The sequence below is a fragment of the Myxocyprinus asiaticus genome, chromosome 46, assembly GCF_019703515.2.
Source record: "Myxocyprinus asiaticus isolate MX2 ecotype Aquarium Trade chromosome 46, UBuf_Myxa_2, whole genome shotgun sequence".
Taxonomy (NCBI): Eukaryota; Metazoa; Chordata; class Actinopteri; order Cypriniformes; family Catostomidae; genus Myxocyprinus; species Myxocyprinus asiaticus.
In genome coordinates, this window is record NC_059389.1 from 782,501 (window position 1) to 805,773 (window position 23,273).

The following is a 23,273-nucleotide window of genomic DNA, read 5'->3' on the forward strand; positions in this document are numbered from 1 at the left end:
GTGGATGTTAACTGACTGCAGAGAGTCATCTTAAAAGTCTCAGATTTGATTCAAACGATACTCTTAAGGCCTACGATCATAGTACACTTACTATTTCTGCTCTTTATATGTAGTTGCACCCTAAAATCACAAAAGCAAGATAGACAATCATTCCAAAATGAATGGCAGTAAATACGTCTCGGCGTTCTCTCAGTAATGCAGTCACAGATATCGTATCTGCCAGAGCCGTTGATTTACCTCGACTAGTGTGCCTGAAGACATGCTGAACCATTAGCCCAAACCGGCCTGTCTCACTCGCTCTTATCTCCAGTTTCTCTAGGGTTTATCTATGTTTTATCTGCCCTAATATTTATGGCGGAGGGTCGTAAAAATGCTTTCAACACCATGATTGAGTTGTAAAAGAGTGATGGTCTCCACTTATGCTGCTTTTAATGGAATTTCCTTGTACTTTGTAATTTATTTCAGATTTATGGGCTGAGAGGCAAGACTGCTAACAAATTTACACATAATCCGCATCTTAATTTTGTGTCCTCTTTCTATGGGATATTTCAAAGAGCTAAGCACATACTTTAATATAATGTTGCAGAGCGTTTGGTGCTAATGTTTACCTAGTGAGATGAAATATCTGCTGAGATTTAAAGGAATAGTACACCCCGAAATGAAAATTCTCTCATCATTTACTCACCCTCATGCCATCCCAGATGTGTTTGACTTTCTTTCTTCTGCTGAACACAAATGAAGATTTTCAGAAGAATATTTCAGCTCTGTAGGTCCAAACAATACAAGTGAATGGTGACCAGAACTTTGAAGCACCAAAAAGCACATAAAGGCAGCATAAAAGTAATCCATAAGACTCCAGTGGTTTAATCCATGTCTTCAGAAGTGATATGATAGGTGTGGGTGAGAAACAGATCAATATTTAAGTCCTTTTTTACTATAAATTCTCCTCCCTGCCAGTAGGTGGCGATAGGCACGAAGAATGTGAATCACCAAAATAAAACAAGAATTTGAAAGTGGAGATTGTAAATTCATCTAGTTACTACCTCAGTTCCATTGCATAATATTTTAATGATGTCCAAGAATGGTTCATTTTCACACTGACCCTCTTGACTAGTTGTTTTGGATCAGTAGGCGAGTGACACTGTTAAATACATTTTCACTAATGACAGACTTTTGTTGTTCTGGATTCATGATGGCAGTGAATGTGTCGACTAATCCCTTAAATCAGACTGAGCGCTCAGGTCGTCCCCTGCAGGTTAATCACTCCAACAAACTCCTGCTAATTAGGTTAAGATGCCAATTTCCCCCAGAACACTTCTGAATGAGATCTCCATCTCCTGGTGGGCTTCAGCTCTCTCCTAAAGCTAAAGCTTTGCCGTTTTCATCCCTTCCGATACTTAATTGAGGTTTCCGGCGTGAAACCGGCTTTTGGCTCAAGTACAATGGCCTTTGAGTCTTAAACAATGACAGTGTGCCTGGAGTTTGTGTTTCTCAATGGCAAAGGAAGTTAAAACACATAAACATATTCAAGGAATAGGTCACACAAAAAATGTTGTTTCAAACGTGTATGTCTGCTGTTATTTCTCAGTGAGAAATCTTTTGCACACAAAGTGACTGTGGCAGGGCAAAGGGCGGGGCTGGGTCGTGATTCCACACACCCGGCCCCTAATTAAGCTGATTAAGCCTGAGAGGGATAAGGCCGACCGGAGATGGCAGTGCGACAGAGAGAGAGTTACGGACAGCTGTCCGACACCTGTGTGTGTTTGTCTTTTTGGTTACGTTTATCATTAAACTCCGGTCGGCCTCATCCCTCTCAGGCTTAATCAGCCTCCGCCCTGCCACAGTCACTTTGTCTGTCAAGTTCCAAAAGGGACGAAAAACATACAATTACTCTATATGACTCGTGTGCTACAATCCAAGTCTTCTGAAGTCATGCAATAGCTTAGTGTGAGGAACACACCCAAATTAAAGTCATTATTCATAATTTTCCCCTTCGCCGCTGCTCTCAGATGAATTATAATTTCTTTTGGTTGGCCTCCAAGTTCCAGATAAAAAAAAGAATATCACTGGATAATCCAAAAACAGGCATTACTGCATGGATATTTAATTGTATATAGTAAATACAGTATATAATATATATTTAATATATAAATTTTTTTTCGTTGAAATAAGTATATCGTAAATGTCAGATTTTGGTCCTAAGACGGTAACAGATAAATCATTTGGTGCAGTTTTGCATAGGGGTGATTCTCACGAAACCAATCAAGAAAATGTCCAGGTCCTATTTTACTACAAAATCAAAAGAAACAAATAAGAAATAATATTTTGCATACAGAAAATCAAGTGTATTTTTAGGGCATTGTGATGTTATTTTCATGACAGTTATACCCAATCCTCATTACCGCAGTGCAAAAAAGATGGTCATTATGATATTTTCATTTCCTGCATCGTGATAAATGACATTATTTAAAATGTGCTTATCTTAGTACACTGTAAAAATGTCATTATTTTTAACGGTAAAAGACTGTAAAAATGCTACAGTAAAATTTTTTAATTGGTTAATGGGTAGTTTAAAAGTATGCGGTAAAAAATGATTATACATTTGTCAAGACAATACATGTCATTTTACGGTAAATATTTGTACAAATTATATTTTTTTAGATGTAAAAAGTATGATTTTATGGTATAATTAACGGTAAAAATGTATATTATGTTCAACAAGAGAATACATGTACTTTTTACAATAAAGTATTTTTTTATTTATTAATTTTTTTCTCCCAATTTTGGAATGCCCAATTCCCACTACTCAGTAGGTCCTCGTGGTGGCGCGGTTACTCACCTCAATCCGGGTGGTGGAGGACAAGTCTCAGTTGCCTCCACGTCTGAGACAGTCAATCCGTGCATCTTATCACGTGACTCGTTGTGCATGACACCGTGGAGACTCACAGCATGTGGAGAGTCATGCTACTCTCCGCGATCCACGCACAACTTACCACACGCCCCATTGAGAGCGAGAACCACTAATCATGACCACGAGGAGGTTACCCCACGTGACTCTACCCTCCCTAGCAACCGGGCCAATTTTGGTTGCTTAGGAGACCTGACTGGAGTCACTCAGCACACCCTGGATTCAAACTCGCGACTCCAGGTGTGATAGTCAGCGTCAATACTCGCTGAGCAACCCAGGCCCCAATACAGTATTTTTATAATTACAGTAAAAAACAATAATCGTCCGTTCTCAGAACTCCCTGTGTGACCCATCACATTTCATTACATGCGCTGTCAGAATTAATGCATTAACGCATGCAATTAATTTAAAAGGTTTAATGCGTTAATCTTTCTTAATCGCGGTAAACACATTTACTGTTAATAATGCATAAACATTGGTGTGAAGGGTAGAACCTTTATAATGTGTCCGCCCAGAGTCATTGCACTGATGCACACTTCACAAACAGACACAGCGCCAGAGACAACCTAAGCATAAATTAGCATAATGCGGCGGTCCCATAGACTCTCTATGGGCTGTAGTGTCGTAACACACTAGTTGACTGTTGATATCCTCTCTCCTATGATAGAGCTGCAGAGGTTGTTATCTCAGTAAATATGACAGCACTTCCCTGTCAGTGATAAAATGATGGATAAAGGAGCTCTTAGCGCTATTTAATGGACAAAACAAGCACAGATGGGACTTGCGATAGAAATCAAGTATTATTCAGACTATGTAAGGCACGTTTTAATTACCACAGAAGTACGTCAAATCTTAACTATCACCAAAACACAGAATGATGCTGGTGTTGACTCTCTGACGCGAATCATGAACGCAGCTTCACGACTGCTGAAACAAAGTGGATAGTCACAGTCTGACAGATTAATATTGTGTAGGATGAGAATATGAACATGAATATGCACCATATGTAGAGACTAGTTCTTTCAATTAATCAAACTCCCACTTACACTTTGGGAAACGTTTAATGTTACTTAAATTGGTGATATTTTAGAGCATTTCTATCTTTATACCGCAGAAGACTTTGTTTGAAAAATTTTAATAAAGCATTATATTGTTACATATTGTTTTGTTTTCTTTCCTAAGATGGAAATAAATGAATTTTGATAAGAAAAGAAATATATATAGTGTCAAAATTCAGCACTTTCAAAATCTGCGATTAATCACGATTAACTACAAAAAAGTATGCGATTTATAGCAATTAAAATATGTAATCGACTGACAGCTCTAATTACTTTAATTTCACATGTGATACCCTGATGGTGTTTTGTGTTTGTGTTTCTACATATGTATTAATTATTGCTCCTGGAAGGGACACTATTGATGAACTTTGTGTCATCGTGAGCCTTTCTGCAATTACTACAGTGATTAACTATACATTATAAAGTGAAAAACAGATTTTTATAGTTCCAGAATGTTAGTATATCAAGTTTATATTGCTGAATAATATAAATGGTAATGAATTGTAAAATATGCAGGCATAAAAATTACATCCCATTAATCCTGAAACATGGTAAATGTTTGGCAAGCACAGCCGCTGGTAATTTACCGTAAATATTTTCAGATTTTTTTTATTTTTTATTTTTTTTTACAGTGTAATACTGTCTTAGTACTGACTTTAATTTTCACTCATTTTAATAAAAAAACATTTAAAAAAATAATTGTACAACAGCATCTTTTTTTACTGTAATACGGTAAAAAATATGGCATAGTCAAAGTAATCATCCGGATGTTTTGCGATAATGAGAACTGGCATTTAAAATGTGCTTAAGCGTCCTGAAAATAATGTGAAAATAAATCTTAATTGATCTAAATGTAAGTTTAATTTTCTTTAGGCAGGCTATAATTCCATATATTTTTGCATTGATTTGGGGTTAAATATGACCAGTTTCATGAATCAAAACAACAGAACCTCAAAATGATTAAAAGTAGTTTTCAGTTTGATTTAGTGTATATTAGCAGAAAACTAAATCCATCACCCGTTAGAGTCATTAAATAAACTGCTCACTAGAGTTCACGTAATGATCAAATTCTCCACGGAAATAGAGTGATCCTGTTGCACGGCGCTTACACAGGAAATCTCTAGAACAAACAAAAGCAGGAAAACAAACAAACAAATGGAACGAGCGGCGGGCAACCAAACTCATATGCTAGTCACCTGGCTTCAGTCCACCATCAAACACGAGCCAATCAAACCTCAAAACCCAGAACCCTGACAGACTGGACGAACCGTCTGTTTGCTCGAGTTGTTGGCATACAGCTTGTCACGGATTGACAAACGAGTTTGTATTACTAAAACAAACACGCCAGTGCAGACCCTAGTTTGTCTGATTAGCCGCAAATCTGTGTAGTCAAGTGTTTGTCATGAATCTGAGTTTGTTTTGTGGCTCTCTCGAGTTTCACACCTGTCAGAACGGCTCGATGTTTACATGCGCTATCTTGAATTCTGCAGCACTTTGAAAAATATTTTGGCTAATTTGTTTGATGCTTTCATATACCAATAAGAGTGTAGTGTTTAACACATTTTACCATGTTAACATCAGAATTTGTTTGTGCATGCAAATATTTTTATATCACGAGGTTTGCACCCCATTAAACTTCTCTAACGTGACATATTTTCAAGTGAAACAGAATATTCAATTACAACAAATAAAGCCCCAGTTGCAACACACTTCGCGCTCCATGTCGGACCCACTTTACATTAGGTGTTTTTAACTATTATGTACCTAACCCTTATGTTGTGTTCCAGTCATTCTGAACCAGATAACTTTTCTTTTTTCTCCTTGTTTTTTAAAATCGGAAATTGGAAAAAAAAATCCTTGAGTTTGTTCACATGTGATATCTGAAAACACACAAAAATATTCAGACCATTTTCTTTACATTTTATTGGTTTTACTTGACTTTATTACACTTGATGTTCCCGGTCAAAAATGACCGGCCTTTGGAAATGAATGGATTAGACTACAACATACAGAAATATTTAGTGTTCAGGAGCATCACAATCCTTTAGATGAACACATATGTGGATGTGCATGCAGGTTCTCGAGTTGATTGACAGGCAATGTCTGTATCTAAAAGGTGATTGGCTCTTTTACCTGTATGGTGGATGTTCCAGTTTTTCCTTTTCGTTTTAATACCAGTGGTCCATCTCTTTTAAATGTCTCTGTATATATACATAATATGGACAAAAGTCCTGCAGTTTTTTTATTTTTTTATTTTTTTCTTTCATTATTTTGTGTTTGTTTGTATGTAGAAATATAAATTGTAGTGTATAGTATGTTCAGTTTAAATATTGTTGATTTGCTTTTGCGTCTTTTCCATAATCCCCTGATTATTTTAGTTTTCTACTGCACTCAGAACCTACGCTCAATGCCAAAACCACCCTATCACTGCCGCCTCTGGGACACTTCTGGGACGCAACACCTGGCGGCTCCCACTTGCAGTGCAAAGGCTGTAATCTGTTAATATAGGCGCCGAAACAAAAACACACTGCTCACGCCTCGCTCACAGAGTATGTGTGAATCAGGCCAAAGAATGCTTGATGTCATCGTAAAAGGAAAGTCGTTTAAGAGTGAGCACGGATTATACATTTTGATGAATCATTTACAAGATGACATTTTGAGTTTATGTAGTCTTTAAAAGGTCATGACAAAAGTAAAAAACAACCTCAGGTTGCATGTGAGCTGCTTTCAGTGCTGCAGTACAAATTTCCACAATTATCAGAGGTGTTTTGTGAGGGCGAGCACTGCATTCTCTGCTTTGATCCTGAAGCCTTTGCTGTGTCGCTGGCAGATTTCTCCCATGCGGAGAGTGATCTGTGGCTGGGAGTGAAGGGGAGGAGGAGGATGAGGGCTACAAAAACGCTCCAACAGTCTATTTATTTGAGTTGGACCCCATGGGCCAGTTGTTTTAATGCCAAAGTTAGTCAATGCCTTTAAACTAAAGTGTCACTGCCTGACCTCACTGATGCTCTTGTGTCTTGAAATGGGAACAAATCCCTGCAGCCAAGTTGGGGATGTCCACACACTCTTGGCCAAACAGTGTACATCAAGTAGATATTGAAGTACTTTGAGTAATTATCTAGATTAAAAAATATATAAGTGGTGTTTGCCCATGCACAACATGTTGCAGATTGTGGTCTTGTGAGGACATTGTGTGTGTTTGAGGAGTTTATCTGCATCAGTCCTGATCGTCTGTGTTCCTCTGAGACGCTACTGTCATTAATTCAGAGCACTGGACCGGGACTGTGCCCCCCTCACCCACCTGCCCATTCTTTCACAACACCCGACACACGATGCCAGCAGGTGCTTTGATGTCCTTCTGTTCTGTCATAAGCCTGTACAAACTGCAAATGTCTCTCTTGCTGAAAACGGTTTCATCAATTGACTTACATTTTAATTTGTAGATCCATGAAAATTCAACAAATCTAATTATGTTCACTTGACAAATCCAACTTTCTTTTACAGGCTCGGTTTAGGGTTTTTCCAAAATCCCTTGACCAAGACCAAAGTTTCCAGTTGTAACTCGTCCTAGAGCTTTTAAGCTACATCCACCAAATTTGGTACAAACCTTCAGACTATTCTAATTTGGGTTGCTGTGATGTTTCTAACTGATCCGACTAATGGTTTTCCCATAACGGACAATAGAAAATTCCCAAAATCCCATAGACTTAAATTGATGGAACTTTTAAACCTGTCTAGAAACACTCTAACAAGCTAAAACCCAATATCAATGCCAAGCAACCAGTAAAAACACCCTAGCAACCAGCCAGAACACCCTAGCAACCACTGTCTATAACACCTGTATAACTTTTCAACCTCAAACATTTAAAGCTATTTTAAACGAGGCAGGTTGTCTTGACAAACTTTACCTATCTATTTACTATTTGCAATGTCCAAAGATGACATATATTAAACAATATCAGATCCATTAAATGAGCTGTTCATGAGAGGAAAAATTATAAAGGTTTTACATAAAATGCCAAATTCTGAAAATGTTTCATGGAAAACTTGTGGATCCTTCAGGTCAGTTTGTTCTTCATGAACAGAGGCACTCTCATTTTATGCCTCTAGCTCAAATGGGGTTGCAGGTATGATGATTTGCATGTTAGTTGTTAGGCCACCATACATCACATCCATCTCATAATCACCCAAAATACATATAACAAAAGACCCTGCAAGCTTGCAGAGTTTGGTGAGTTTTGAGCGTAGGGATAAAAAGTTATAGCTGTTTAAAATGAGGGTGATTATGCTGGATTAGAGATGCACCAAAATGAGCATTTTTGGCCGATACCATTGCCAATAATGATATTTTGCCACTTACCTTATTTTGTCATCAGATCACTGTTTTGCTCAGGAATTGTGTTTTAAAAATGTACAAAGAGGTAGCATCCAGACCGCTAGAGGGTGCCGCTTGCTTACACAATGCTGACTGAAGCGCTGACTGAAGAGCTGAATGCAGTCTATATTTAAACGCATCCTTTCATGCTTTTGTAATTGCGCAAGACCTTATTACGATTTCAAACTTAACTCAATAAATAGTTTAGCCTTAATGGATACCATACCAATGTCTCAGAAGTCAAAGTTTGCTGTTTTCAAAGCGTTTAGATGGTTTTACCTCATCACGCATAGGTAAGTGCCGCTTTCACAAATGTCAAGTAACGACGGGTTTTCCTCGTTAATGTGAGAATAAGAAAGAATAAAAAATAAACATTACATGTTTTTTGGAGTGCCAACCCTTCTACATTCAGTGGCTTTCATTATTTCTGGATTGTGCATTTGTGTGATGATAATTCATTATAACTGGACCATCTGTTTTTTTCTTTTCATATCGCCATTTTCATGCTAAACCAATTTGCCAATGGTTTTAAATTGGTCATTAATTGGCCGATAAATATCAGTGCATCCCTATGCTGGATCCTTAATAATTCACTTCATGAAGCTTTAATACTCTTATTTGATGTAAAATGTCAAGGGTCCTTGAATATCTGTCTAAAATTGCTTGAAAATATATGACAAGTTATAAAACTGTGCTATAATTGTCTTTGAAGTGAGTGTTTATTATTGGTGTTTTAATGCACTGCATATGTGAAGTATGTTATAGATTAATTACATTTGCAGTCAAACTCTGAAATGGGTCAAACACATCTTTGCAACATCTCTCTGGTTTTGATGTCCAAAAATAAACCGGCCGATTCTATGCATCTCTTGTGTGCATGTTTAGTGAAATTCCTCCAGAGCTGCTGGACTGTAATTTAATGTTCATCCCTGGAATTCAGCACTGGCACAAACTGCAGGAGAAAATACCATCAACAGCTTCGTTCTGGTGCAGAAATTCCTCTGACATTAAAACAGCACACCATAAACTACACAAGCGTTACAGACTCCAGCTCACTGGGCCGCAAAGCCAAATAACTGGATTTACTGGAAAGCAGAACGCCGCTGTGAATGTTGCATGCACAATGTGTTTGTAAATTATTCTGAAAGCCAGTGGAAATTGGGGTTGTGAAATCACGTTCTGGACAGGTTGAAGTTTGGAAAGGTACTTCCGAGATAATCGCTCTCCAGAGGACGCTACATGCCACATTACAAACTCCAGAAGCAAAGACTTGATAAGGACAAGGAGTTTATTGAAGTTACCCATATTATTCTACGCTTTTATGGTTTTATTTTGTCCCCAAAAGTTCACTTTTAATGTCAGTCAACGTTTCTTGCACCAAACCCATACATTAGTTCTTTATGATCATTGTTTACTTTCTTTCTGACATGCTATTAGGGGTGTATGCTATCATTTACTCACTCTCAATGTCGATGCCAAAACCTGAATGACTTTCTTACTGAAGGATGTAATGGTCACTGTTTTCCATGCAATTACAATAAATGCAACCTGGAGCTTTCAAGCTTCAAAAAAGATGCAAAAGCCTCATTCGTAAAGCTGCTTACTGCAACTGTGCATGATATAATACATATAGCACATTTTAAAATATATGTGAAACAGTATGTAGCATCTATGCAATGCTAAATGTTTCAAACGCGCTCACTATTGTCACATGACCTCATCTCATTATGTGTTTAATTCAGCATCCAGTTATCATCTCGGGAATATTTATTTTTTGTTTTATTAATCCAATTTTGTGTAAAAATGTCTTAACTTTAGGCAGTCTGATTAAATAACAACTCAAATTAGATGTTAAAATCACAGTTGATATTATGTATAGTTCATTCGTCAAGTGCATCGCAAACTGTTTATTATATTTACGTGTCTGTGGGAATTTCATACACTAAAACTCACTGTAGTTTGATCCCTGAGTGAAACAAATTTAATCATTGCATTTTACTAATTGAGATCTCATCTTTTTTATGGTTTTACCAACTCTGAATCTAATTGTTGACATAACAAATTTGCAAATGATGAGAATAAAACAGTTCTAATTTGTCAGCAAATTAAAAAACATTATTTAAGAATTGGTAAGATCAGCTATATGCATTGTAAAGTCCAGATTCTAAGCTTTAAAATGACACCTGTGTTGTTTAGATCAAGCAAGTGGTTATTCATTTATTATGTAATTATTATTATTAATAATTTTCTGTAGGGTGTGCCCCCCACTAGCCCCGTATAAACTCAGTTCAATGAATCCCTCTATCAATGTAAAAATGTATATGTTCCGAAAAGAAGCACAAAACCTGTCATAATTACTAAAAAAGATGTTGACAAAAAGATCTAATGATATCTTATATACGAGAGATGTCATTAGCATTAATACATCTGAAGACACGAAGACACGCTGACCTGGCGCGAGTGTTATGAAATAAATGTTGTTAAAGTGTTGTGTTAAATATATGTAGGGGCAGATGGTTCCCCTATAGAGCGTGACCCAGCCTGCCCAGATTTATACTGTGCTGAATGGAAGGTATGTAAGTGAAATATAAAACACATACACTGAGCTCTGTGAGTCCAGCAGGTCACATTACAAACACTCTCATCATCAGACAGTAACAGCATCAGAACGGCTGTTTGTCAAATGATTTGAGATATCTATATGACATTTTCTGCAATAGTTCTGTCAGTTTGTGTTTCAGTTGCTAACAGGAGTTCCCAGCTGAAATGACCAGCATGTGTAGTGTTATGAATGCTGGTGTCGCAACTACACTTAAAGGAACAGTTCACCCAAAAATGAAAACTCTGTCATCATTTACTCGCGCTCATGTTGTTTCAAACCTGTATGACTTTCTTTCTTCTGTGAAACACTAAAGGAGATGTTTTAATGAGTATCATGATCCGTATTTTTAAAATAATGCAGTTAATAGTGCCTCACTTTAAAGCTTAAAAAAGCACCAAAATAGGAAATATTTAGAAAAAGCAATATTTCAATACTATAGGTTTGTTTTTAGTGGTAAAAACATGTTCTCGCATAAGCACGTGAACCAGTGTGAACAAGCTTCTCTCATTATGGACGTCAAGATTTTCAATGAAAAATGGCCTACATTTCTGTTTTATTTTTTATTTTTGGGTGTACTACTTTTTAAAGATGAAGTATATAATTTCTACGCCACTGGCGCCACCAAATGAAATTGCAAAAATAAATATTGTTTTCACAGCTTTCTGAATATGCCTCCCATCTTCTATTGATTGAGCAGATAGTCCCGCCCCCAATTTACGCCATTGGTCGAGTCAATGTTGTTGTGTTGGGCTGAATGGGTCACTCAAAATAAATTGAGAAATTTTCATAGTGCCACGGAGACACAGTGTAGAGGTAGACTGATATATCGGTTTTACCGATTAATCGGTGCCGATAGCTGCTTTTTGGAAATCATATCAGCTATTGGCAAAAATCTATGTTGATAGTTGCTGATAGTTTTTTCATCATTTTGTCATTTCAAAATAAGAGTCTCTGTATGTTTCGGGTTTGTTTATACATAAAAGTCCCGTGTTATGCACTAAATCTTCATTTTTTCTGGTTACTATTGGGATTTTGTGTTGAACAAAAAGTTGCATCTGTGATTTTATTCATTTTGGACTCTTTGTCTTTGCCCGCCATAGTAAAGATAGAATTTATTTTAAAAACTAAAGGCCGATTAATCGGTTATCGGCCTTTCCCACCACCTTAGTTATCAGTATCAGCAAAATCCACTATCGGTCGACCTCTAACAGAGTTTACAGTTTTCAAGTAAATTTGCATATGAATGGCTTACTTTATAGTTGTCTCTGCATATTAAAGTGGGATATAAGAAAGTATTTTAACACTGAAAAAGTTACAAACTTCAGCTTTAAAATATTTAAACCAGTAAGACTTCCTTGGTCAACCAGTTTCCCATAAATAGCTCACATGACCTTTAAAAAGCCATTTGGTTAGGCAGACCAGTAGGTTTTGGAGCCAATGATAATCCATAACAAACAATCAGACCTATGCATGTCTCATTACAAGCTCCTTATATAATAGTTTGACGAGGAGGAGGGTGGCCCCCAATTGGGCTAATCAGCCGAGGAGAGGGATAAAGCCGAGCTGGATGCGGCAGTTCAAGAGAGAGAGGGAGCCACACGCAGCTGCCATGTGTGTTTATGTTTATGTCTTTTTAAGTTTTCATTAAACATTATTTTGACTGTTCAGCCGGTTCCTGCCTCCTCCTTGCCCATTTTAAACCCTGTTACATTGGTGCCAAAACCCGGGAAGGAGGAGGGATGCACTGTCATGGAGTCCTCGCCCCCCCGGTCTGCTGAAAGGAGCTGCCGCGGCCATCTGCCGGGGGATGGAGGAGTCGCTGCCGGCTGCCTGGACGCGAACGGCCACTGTCCGCCAGGGGTCGGAGGACTCGCTGCTGTCCGCCCGGGGAGGAGCGGCTGGTGTCTGCCAGAGGGTGTAGGAGTGGTCGATGACCAGGCAACGGCGTGTCTGGGAACTGGTGAGCAATTGTTTTTTCCTCTTTCTCCTCTCTCTCTCTCACTATCACTCCGCCTTGCCTTTTCCCTCTCCTCTTTTCCCTCCCCTTGTCTCCCTCCCAGGTGTTGAAAGGCTGGGAAAGCCTGCCGACAGGCGCAGCCGGGAGGGCAACCCCCCCCCCTCCCCTCCCCACCGAAAGGAGTGCACACGGTTGGCCCCCAATCGGGCTAATCAACCGAGGAGAGGGATAAGGCCGAGCTGGATGCGACAGTTCGGGAGAGAGAGAGCCACACGCAGCTGCCGTGTGTGTTTGTGTTTTTTGTTGAAGTTTTCATTATATTACTTTGACTGTTCAGCCGGTTCCCGCCTCCTCCTTGCCCACATAACCCTGTTACAAATCAATACCCTGATAAAGAGTTGTTGTCCTTAATCTACTTTTCACCATTGCTAATAAACACTGACTGCTGTTGTGAACAGCCCCTCATTCTGGGAGCTTTGTATTAAGATGCTAATGTAAAGACTTGTTTTGCTATGGTTGATTTCTCTCATTGTCCAGAGAACACACATAAACGCGACTTTTACCTCGCGTGCCGGATGGGCCTCATTAACATACTCATGAATGATGGATAGATCCGGGTAATGTGATTTAAGATGACATATGGCATCAGATTTGTGTCTCTAGAAGAATCGTGATGTTGATTCATTGAAGTTAAAGCGAGTGGTTGTCGTTGAATAAACTTGCATTGAGAATATTGGGGAAAAAAACATGTAAACCTGACAGAGCTTGTTTATTAAGACTCATATCTTGAAGATTCAGATGTTGCTCTTTTTAAAGTTCTTAGTTGTGTTTAATTGAAGTATCAACTTTGTCTTAGATAATAAAAATAGACACAAATGAGTCAATAGTTGACATTCAGTAAGAGTATAGAAATATAAAATGAATGTGGATATTATAGCTCAGATCATTTAATGAGAAATGTTTGAGTTCATATTGAGATCTCTTTGGTATCTTGTCCAATCAGAACACAGTTTGAGACATTGTTGAGATCTCAAGAGGGGAGGTCATCCTATAGCTCTCTATGCAGTTAAGTGCATTCACTCCTAAAATCTGATCAAAAGTTCAGTTTCAGGCTGCAGATGATGTTTGGATCACTCAACATGTTTGACAGACATGTGACAATGATAATCAGTACATAGATTCAGAATTTATAATGTATCATTTTATTTTAACATGATTGACAGTGATTGGATGATGCTGGACATTACTTTGAATCTGAATTAATTATGATAATTTCTGATGTAATGTCTGTAACATCTAAAAACATGAATAATCAACACTCCTGGACACATCATAAACAATTAGATGAAAAAAATCTGACTTTCTATAGCTTGATATTATTTAAAAATGTAATCCCGTTGTCCACATATGAGGACATACATTTTTAGGAAAACGATTTGTTCTAGAATTTTGTTTTGTTTTTGTTTGTTTTGTTTTTTGTTTATTTATTAGTTGCTACTAGTTACAAATCAAAAAGGGAAAAGGAAAATGCACACAGCAGTCACGCTCGGGTCTCAGGAGGTTAAAAAAGATCTCATTTATTATTTTTCTTTTCTGTTCTGATATAGACGTGTATGCTTTATGAAATCTGATAAATATTAAATTTGTATTTCTATCACACTTTTTGCACTTATTGGTCCTCATTTCTGAAAAACAAGCAAAATGAATTTCTGTGTGTAAAACCATTACGTCAATTATCGCAGAATACATAGTTTAAATATTGACCATTAGTCGTTTCGTAAGACTTTTCGTTGTCTTGAAGTTGTGTTGCTAAATTCATCCCCGTTAAAGCAGCGCTATTAACTATATTAAAGCTCAAAATTGACAAGTCGATCATCCTGTCCCATCCCTAAAAAATGGTCTAAAAATGGGTTATAGAAATTTCGAGACGTGCCATTTGCTACAAAAAGCCGCCGTCACCCAGGTGGTGTAGTATAACACTTAACTAACATTTAAAATGACCATACATCATCATAGATCTTCATGGTTTCTCGCTCTCAGTCTCTAGTGTGCTTATGTAAAACACCTGCCGTGATGGATGGAGGCGGTCTGGAGGAAACTGTGGGAGGTTTGTAGACTGATGGAGCAGCATCACTCCGGGCGACATTCAGCGTAACTGACCAGCGCTACAAGCTCTCTCATTTACACAGCACCGTCCATCATGCAGGATACAGTCTGTCATTGGTATAATGGCATGGCGATTCAAATTACGCCTGTGGTGGGGGGTGTCGGTGGGCAGGCGTAACTTAACCGTGTCAGTTTTCACGGGTCTGTGGGCAGAGATGGAAATCGACAGTGACAAAAAGCATAATATATGGATTACGGGTCGGGAAAATATAACTCAATGCCATGCTGTACATAATACATGCAGACCATTAAGTGCAGTTTTATTTTAAAGCAAAACATCCGGAGTGAAAATCTGTAGATAGTGAATTCACCTCAGAACTTATAAAATGATCTTGATCACAATAAAGTTGGCCTGTATTTGGCAATTCTAGTGTTGGAGCCATCTAACAGATAAAAACATTTGTATTTTCTGGGTGGTCAAGTTTTGAAGTAAGATGACTTTCCACATGAAACAAATAAATAAACTGTCAAATTGTAAAATCGCTATTTTATTTCACAAATCATGAATAAGAAAATATGCAATTTATATGCAGCTTTACATGCATTCAAATACATTTTACAATTGTAATTGTGAACTCACTAAGAATGAACTGCACGCTCTAAACTGCATGTCGTTTATTTGCACGTGCTTTCTGTGTTGGCTTTGGGATTCCAAAAAATCAACAAATCAACTTTTATTTTTTTAATTGGTTCATTAAATTGAATGTCCAATCCTTATTTACTAAAAGAATCAGACTTTTCAAGACTTTTTACAATTGTGATTTCCAGGCCTGGAAAAGTCATAGAAATTAATATAAACTACAGACATTGTCATGACTTCTTTGTGACTTTTTTTAATATACATTTTCTAGTTGTGTTTAGCTTTTCCCTTTGAATAAATCTTTTTTTCTTACCCTATTGGCATATACAGTAGTTTTTTCTTGTTTTAAGCATAAACATTATGAAATATTGTCAGATTTCTTTGAAAACAAGACAATATCTGCTCAAACCCCCTTTGGACCCACCGGCGGATCCATAGAGTAGATATTGTCTTGTTTTCAGAGAATTTGCAATATTGTGGAAAAGGTTTACACTTAAAACATTAAAGTCTCCGTTTACATAAGTCAGGCATATGAGGTTTCATTTGAAAGCTTAGAATCTGAACTTTTCAGAGATAACCATCACTTCTGCATTTATGATACGTGAACAAACAAAATAAGTTCTCAAAACATTCGCACTGAAAATTAGCACATAAATGGACAAGTCATATATCAAATGAAAGCTCTCATTCTCAGGAATGTGACTGTATAGTTTATTTTGTTGTCACTAATACCACAGTTCAAAATATTTCAAAAGAATCACAAAGTGAAATATGATTTCTGTAAGTCATCAAAAACAAACATCTCTATTTATGCTCCGATAACTGCTGCTATAAGCCACAAATAGCTAAAAACTTTATATCTGCTTTTACCTTAAGAGGTTCTCTAAAAAATGAGCCATTGTTTACTTGTCTGTGAGCTTGATTGACTGAATAATCCAATGTTATATATTAGATGTCCAGAACAAAATATGCCATCCACAAGGAAAAGCATGCTAAACAAATTATTAGGACTTTTAATGATACAATGTTATATATGATCTCAAAGGGCAGGATCTCAGCTTTCTAATGACACCTAGACTGATCTTCTAGTCCACTCAGAGGCCGAGATATTCAATGAAATAATGAGGGTGGTGCTTGAACTGAAAATTAGACTGAATGTCTATGTGTTAGAGCGCCACCTACATTTCAGATCTGTATATTGTGATGGAATGTGAGAGAGAAAATTTTCTTTTTTTAGTGTTTTCTGCCATCTAGTGGAATAAAATGAGACTTTTCAAAGTGATGTAGAGTGAACAGAACCAGAATTACATGTTTACAGAATTAAGACAAATTTTGTTTATCATAAGATTATAAACAGATACAATTGTATTTATGAATAATTGGAGTATTTTTTATTATTTGGGGGTTCTCTGAAAAATGAGACCAGTTTGCAATTAGTCTACAGTATGTGTGAATGGTGAGCTTTTAAATTTGAGTGTGAAAAATTGATGGTGGCAGCCCAAAAATGCACCAAAAAATGAGTTTAAGGGGTTAAGTAATATTTTTTCTTGTTTTATGAATTTTTAAAAAAATATTTTTACTGGAAAGCCAGATGAAAATACTCAAAATAATATTTTTGCAGTGTTGGAACCATTATATGATTAATGCATCAATTTGATTATCTGTAAAGCTGTCTGCACAGTTCAATTTAACATTAAAACCAGCAATGTAGTATTTTGTCACGCTACATGCTGCTTCTGAGTGGAAGAAAAGTTTGTTACTGGAAAAGCTACAAGACTGAATAAACTGAGCTACTCTCATGCTACTGAAAACTGTAGTAAACCTAGTACTGATGCTATTTTCAGTTAGTTACTCCTCAACACTGATGCAAACACATCATGATTGTCAGTTGTAAAGTGTTTGCTTTAAATCAATGTTTTCAGAGTAAATTGAGCTCAAGTGTGAAACTCTAATGTTTATGTTAGTGCTCCTGCTAACACACCTCACAATAGAAATGGCAAATGGCTCATTAGAGCGTCTCACAAAGATTTCACGAGCAAGAGGGTTCAGAATGAGCTCCAGATTGCCTCAGCCGTGAACCAGCGGAGCACAGGCTCGGCATGAGAACCATCGCTATTTCGGTGGAAAAGGGCTAAATGTGGTGCAGGTCAATATGTCCGGTTCCAGACACGCCTCTTCCTTAACCAATCAGGAGTTGTTAACCCTCTGTCAATTCATTTATAAGCAGGCACTCACCTCTACAGTTTTGACTACAGTCCAGCAGCACAGTGTTATATGGCATTCAGCTCAGCCGATTATCCATGCGGTTTTAACTGTCCTCACAGTTTCTACCCTCCTTTTATTTCTCCTTCGAGGAGAAATGTCTCTCCTAGAATCTTCCGATCCAGAAGAAGCCGTTTCCCTGGTAGATTCTGGGGATGATCAAGACAATTGCCAAGTGTTTCAAAAATCCCCACCAGTAGACTCTGGGAGAAATGGCAGCGTTCCGAGTAAAACTTACTGGAGCGCTTGCCTCGCCCCTAAAGCACGCTTCGATCTCTGATTGGACAGTTTCTTCGATTCTGGAAGATCTCTTCATCAGGAAAATATCTCCTCCAACCGGTGTGTCCCACGAAGAGCTATTTGATTTCTTTTTATCCTCCCAAGACAACACAGCTCTGACTCAACATCAGCCCCACAGCAAAGCCAAGGCTAAGCAAAATCATCTCAATGCCGATGCGTTACCTTCACCACCTCCCGAAAAAAGAGAAACCCCGGCATTTCCTCTAACAACAATCCTGTCATCGCAGCAATTATGGCAATGAAAGATTCCATCGATAAGCTGGATAGTAGGATTGTAGCGCTCGAAAACTCCCAAGCGACCTCCTCGGCTTGCCACGTAACCACTCCGGCATCCCCATCGTGCTCCTGTGACATCATAAATGATGTCACTCAGTGCTTTTCCCTGGCTTCAGCTCTCCTGGCTTCTGTCAGCGGCACACCTTTCATCCCTCCAGCAGCAGCAATTCCATCAAGCCTCTGCAGCCAAATACTAGCAGGTAAAGACATTAATCTTATTAAAATCTTAATATGCTCTTCTGGACTGGTGGACAAGCGTATAGTGGACTGTGGTGATGTTTCTATAGTCTTGAGACACTATATGTGACACTATATGTGAGATATTTCCCAAGAGACGTGTTGAACTGGACACTTACTTGGCTATTATTTCAGATTTGGCCCTCACCTATGGCGGTGCTCTTTTCTATGAATATCATAAGGTATTTTCAGCCAAAGCTGTGCTCTATATCCAACGTTTTAATTTGAGGCTGGATTGGTCCGTGGTTGATCTAGAGCTTATCAGTAGGCACTTCACAGGGCATCAAGCAATTTCCTGCTCTGTCTGTGGTTCATTCGCTCACTCTGCAAAACTATGCCCTAGAACAGCATTCCAAGCAACACAGGATTCCATAGCATCATCCTCCAATTCTGAACCTAGATCTAAGATTTCCTCTCATCCTACAGGAAAGACCAACCTTGCAGATAGCTATATTCCAGTTTGTATCAATTTCAAAGAGTCTGCCTGTCCTTACGTTAGATGCAAATTTGTGCATTGTTGTAGCCTATGTGGTGACAGTCACCCTAGAGCAGTTTGTCACCGCAGGAGCAAGCCTGGACCAATAAGAAAACGAATAAACATCCTTCCACTCCAATTAATGTGCAAGAACTTTCAAAAAATGTATCCAAGCATCCTAATCGCTGTTTCGTTAATTTCTTAATTACTGGTCTCCTACATGGTTTTCTAGCTGGTCTTAGCTTCATCCCCTCCTCAACTCACATATCGAAAAATCTTTTATCAGCACTGAAAGACCCCAATGTAGTAGACAGCCTAATTCAAAAAGAGGTTAAAGAGGGCTATTTAATCGGCCCCATTCCCATTCTCCGTTCTCTAATTTTCGCATTAATCCCATAGGTCTTACTACCAGGAAACATTCAGGTAAAAAAACACCTCATTATAGATCTTTCTGCTCCGCATAACAGTCCAGAACCCAGTATTAACAGTCTCATTCCCTCTGATATTTTTTTTCTTATCCTCTGCTTCAGTAGACCATGCAATTCAATTTATTATAACTGCCGGCAAAGGTGCCTGGCTAGGGAAAGCTGACATCACAGACACCTTCAAAATCATGCCTCTCCATTCATCACAATGGCACCTTTTCGGAATCAGGTGGCGTTCTAAATTATACTTTGCCATTCGACTAACTTTTGGCTGCCGCAGCAGCTCGCGGATCTTTGACACTCTATCAGAAGCACTTTGTTGGATCCTCCTCAATAAATGTATACTTCCCTTCGTTTGACACCTTTTAGATGATATTCTCGTGGTCAACTTTCCAAATTCCCTGCCAGACCATAGTATTTCCACCTTAAAATCAGTCTTTCTCAAACTCGGTGTGCCACTTTCTGAAGAAAAAACTATCGGTCCCTCTACTTCCTTAGAGTTCCTAGGTATTAACCTCAACAGCCAGAGAATGATAGCTTCTCTTCCTCTTGTGAAACTCACTCGAATTCATCAATGCATGTACTCTTTAGTTTCCGCCAAATCCATATCCAAGCGCAATCTACTTTCCCTATTAGGGCACCTACATTTTGCTATGCGCATTATTCCCCAAGGGCATGCATTCATATCTAGACTTCTCGAGCTGTCTAAATCTGTTCCAAAACGTCAAGATATCTCCCTTCAAATTTACACTGATGCTGCTGCTTCCATAGGCTTTGGTGGGTCATTCAGAAACAAGTGGTTTGCAGAGAATTGGCCAGCCGAAATTCTTTCTCTTCCTCCTGAGGCTAAATCTATCACACTTTTTGAAATCGACCCCATCGTCATCGCATGCCTTCAATGGGGCGAATAATAGCGAAGCAAATGTATAACCTTCCTATGCGATAACCAAGTGGTAGCACATATCATTAACAAAGGTCTCTCTTCTATTCCCTCTATTAATTGCTTAGTTCGTCAACTCAGCTGGACTTGCATAATAAAAAACGTAATTCTCAAAGCTGCTTACATTCCAGGTTTAAACAATATGCTCGCTGATGCCCTTTCTCGTTTTCAATTTCAGAAATTCCATGCTCTATGCCCAGAAGCCCTGCCTACTGGCTTAAGATGCCCACCGTTCAGCCAAGTCTTGCTAGATTAGAAATTTTATCTTCGTACTTGTCTTCCGCTGCCAAATTCATGAAGTTGGGGATGCACAAAGTTTACAATTCTTATTTTCTTTCTTTCTGTGCTGGTTTCTCTGTTCCTGTTCTTCCAATAAATCTGTCCATCGTATGTGCTTTCATAGCGCACTGCTTTAACTCTCATAAATTACAACCCGACTCTATTAAAGCCACTCTAGCAGGCATTCAATTTCACCTGCGACTAAAAGACCCTAACATCATTAGTCTTCTCTGCCATCCCTCCATCCGGCTGCTCCTGAATAGTCAAAAGATGGCCCCCAAAAGGCAAAGATAAACGCTTACCTCTCACTCTACCATTATTACACAAGATATTGCACCTTTTAAGATCTGGGGTTTATGATACATACACTAACAATCCTCTAGAGTGTGTTTTCCTCACAGCCTTTTATGGGTTTCAAAGGCCTGGAGAATTCACATGTAAAACACTCTCTTTCAATACTTCACTAGATCTCACAATCGCAGATTTTTCTATTGAGCACCACCTATTCACAATCTTTTTAAAGCATTCAAAAATGTATCAGTTTAACATAGGTACACACATAGGGGGCCTGGGTAGCTCAGCGAGTACTGACGCTGACTACCACCCTGCAGTCATGAGTTTGAATCCAGGGTGTGCTGAGTGACACCAGCCAGGTCTCCTAAGCAACCAAATTGGCCTGGTTGCTAGGGAGGGTAGAGTCACATGGGGTAACGTTCTAGTGGTCGTGATTAGTGGTTCTTGCTCTCAATGGGGCGTGTGGTGAGTTGTGCGTGGATCGTGGAGAGTAGCATGAGCCTCCAAATGCTGTGAGTCTCCGCGGTGTCATGCACAGCAAGCCACGTGATAAGATGCGCGGATTGACGGTCTCAGAAGTGGACTTGTCCTCTGCCACCCGGATTGAGGCAAGTAACCACCATGAGGACCTAGTAAGCAGTGGAAATTGGGCATGCCAAATTGGGGAGAAAAGGGGCTAAATAAAAAAAAAAATTTAAAAAAACATAGGTACACACATTACCATAGCCTAAACTAATACAGATTTGTCCTCTCTCTGCTATGTCCCGATACCTGTGAGCACGGAACTCCACCCTACCTCTCTTCCTTACGGCTGATGGGAAGCCAATGACTAGTTCATGGTTCACCTCCAATTTGAAGCAGCTCTGCGTACTCACTGGACTAGACCCTCAAGCATCCACCAGCCACTCCTTCAGGATTGGAGCAGCCACAACTACAGTGCCCAGAGTTCCTACAGCCACCTTAAAGCAAATGGGATGTTGGTTTCTGCAGCTTTCGATCGTTACATCAGACCTAGTTGCAGTGAAATCTTGAACACCCAAAAACTTGACTCAAAAAACAAAGTCTTGACTCTTCACGTAAATGCTCAGGGGGAGCGAAGGAGGGGGTGCCATCAGTAGTTCATCTAAATGACAGAACCGGGATATTGGCAGGCTTCAGTCTGCTTAGATTTAGTGGCGGCAGCAATGCCGCCTTGCACGCACTGGTAATTAAGTCAAGTAGTGTATATTATGCATTACACATAGTCTTTAGGTCATTAGATTTAAACCAACATTGATAAAAATAAAATAAAATGGATACACATTTTTTCGTGCACATAATAGGGCTACACTGCTAGCTTCACACGACTGATATCCACCTCACTTCAGCCCACGTCTAGCGTGGGGGCACCATCTCCTCAGGCTTGTGTTCATCTATATTCAAGAACATTCAAATGAAAATTCTCTCATCATTTACTCAACCTCATGTCATCCCAGATGTGTTTGACTTTCTTTCTTCTGCAGAACACAAATGAAGATTTTCAGAAGAATATTTCAGCTCTGTAGGTCCATACAATGCAAGTGAATGGTGACCAGAACTTTGACGCTCCAAAAAGCACATAAAGGCAGCATAAAAGGAATCCATAAGACTCCAGTGATTTAATCCATGTCTTCAGAAGTGATATGATAGGTGTGGGTGAGAAACAGGTCAACATTTAAGTATTTTTTACAATCAATCCCCACTTTCACTTTCACATTCTTCTTCTTTTGTTTTTGGCGATACGCATTCCTTGTGCATATTGCCACCTACTGGTCAGGATGGAGGAAAAAAGGGAGGAATTAAGGAAAGGAAAATAACAAATAAATATATTTTCACAACAGCCCAGTAGGTGGCGATATGCACAAAGAATGCGAATCGCCAAAATACAAAAGAAGAAGTGCTCTTGTAAACTCGCATACGGGGTTGTTTAATAGTGGAAATTGTTAGTAAAAAAGGACTTAAATATTGATCTGTTTCTCACCCAAACCTATCATATCACTTCTGAAGACATGGATTAAACCACTGGATCACTTTTATGCTACCTTTATGTGCTTTTTGGAGTGTCAAAGTTCTGGTCACCATTCACTTGCATTGTATGGACCTACAGAGCTGAAATATTCT